The following is a 1,827-nucleotide window of genomic DNA, read 5'->3' as shown; positions in this document are numbered from 1 at the left end:
TACTAACCTTAGGGCTTGAAGTTCGCAAGTGGTAAAATTGTGGTTGGTAATTTTCATATGTTTATTATTGGTACCCAATATAATTATTATATTTATTAAATTTTAATATGTAATTAATAATTATAAAAAGTACGCCTTTTTCACAACCTTAGGGTATTAATTTTGGAAAATATAAAAATGGTTTTTGTTAGTTTTTGTATGTTAATGATTGGTACCCAATTTAATTTATTATGCTTAAATGAATACAGATATATAATTCATAATCCTAAAAGCTTACTTACCCCTTTTTTACCCCGTAGGGGTTTAATTCAGCAAAATGTAAAAAAATTAATTTTTTTGTATGTTTATTATTTTACCTTAAATAATTTACTATGCTTAATTAAATTCTGATATATTATTAATATTAAAAACAAACTTACCGTTTTTCACCACTTATGGGTTGAATTTCGCAAAATATAAAAATTGTGGTTGGTAGTTTTCCTATTGTCATTAACGGTACACAAAATCATTTATTAAGCTTACTTAAATGCTGAGATAAAATTATTAATCTTAAAAGCATACCTACCCCTTTTTCATCCTGTTAGGGATGGAATTCTGTAATTATATATAGCCTAGTTTTTTAAAGTCAGCCAAAGAATTTTCTAATAAAAAAGTTCATCATAATCCGTCAAGTAGTTTTCGATTGATTCTCGAACAGACAGACAAAAATTTTAAAAACTATATATTTTCGAATTCTTAATAATGTAAAACGGTATTTCCAATAGTTTTTATTTTCATTCTAACCAATGTACAGACTTTTTTTTCTTCTCTAAGTGTTATCATTACATTAGTTAACTCTTAAGTATACAGTTTTAAAAAAAGTGGTGATCAAGTAGTAATTACAGAATGCAACTACTATATATTTTTTCTAACAATCAAAACGTAAATGCATCGGCCGGGAATCGAACCCGGGCCGCCCGCGTGGCAGGCGAGCATTCTACCACTGAACCACCGATGCCTTATACGATAATGCTATCTTATTATAATATATATACAGTTTGTACCTCTGGTTTCTTTCTTGTGATTGGCAGCCGTCATATAGAAAAGCCATTGCCTTACTCGGACATTTGCTTCTGCTGCTGTTATTCGTGTGCCTACGGCAAAGGAAATATTATCTAATCACGAAAACGTGTTTCAATGCGCACTGTTGGTCTGAATTCTTTTCGCGAAAAAATACATGCCCCTACTTGTAGCTAAGCAATTTTAATTACATATACTTCAGCATAAATTTACTTAGTGTTTTTGTTGATGATCCTTTTTGTTGTCCTCCGTCACGTTTTTATTTTAGGTGCCCGTCTACCTTGGAACACAGACGGTGAGCAGAGTTTCAGAAAAACGCTCGCAAATGTAATCTGTTTACGAAAAAGCATGGAAGAATACTCTGAGGGTAGATGATAAGTTCTGTTTCCGTACATCTTTTTCAAACTGTATTTTTAGAAGAGTAAAATTTGGTAAAACAAAAAAAAAACTTGTGTTTTCAGAATATATATATATATTTTTTTAGGCATAAAACACCCGGTACAGAATTGAAAGCACCCTAGGGACTTGGATTCCACCTTCATCTTCCTTTCTCAGCCATATAATGTATGGTCACGTCACCAGGTTTCTCCATGCGGAGTTCAGAGCCTTGCGCTTAGAGGCGATACCGCGCTAGAAGTACCAGCGAGAGTCGACCTCATCCTCCTGCCTCACCAACACAAATACACCCGTGGATAGACGGGCATCTCACTGTAACATGTCCGAACAGACTGATCAATGTTTCTGTCATCAACGATTTTTTTTTTAACG

The 1,827-nt window shown here is 33.0% G+C and overlaps 1 non-coding gene across 1 annotated transcript; it reads right to left on the bottom strand.

Annotated features, from left to right (window-relative positions):
• Nucleotides 1-926: 926 nt before the first annotated feature.
• Trnag-gcc (transfer RNA glycine (anticodon GCC)) lies at nt 927-997 on the bottom strand. Its single transcript has one exon. It is a non-coding gene; the product is annotated as a tRNA-Gly (tRNA).
• Nucleotides 998-1,827: the final 830 nt, after the last annotated feature.

Source organism: Bacillus rossius, chromosome 6, assembly GCF_032445375.1.
Source record: "Bacillus rossius redtenbacheri isolate Brsri chromosome 6, Brsri_v3, whole genome shotgun sequence".
Classification (NCBI taxonomy): Eukaryota; Metazoa; Arthropoda; class Insecta; order Phasmatodea; family Bacillidae; genus Bacillus; species Bacillus rossius.
This window is presented reverse-complemented; position numbering and strand designations above follow the sequence as displayed.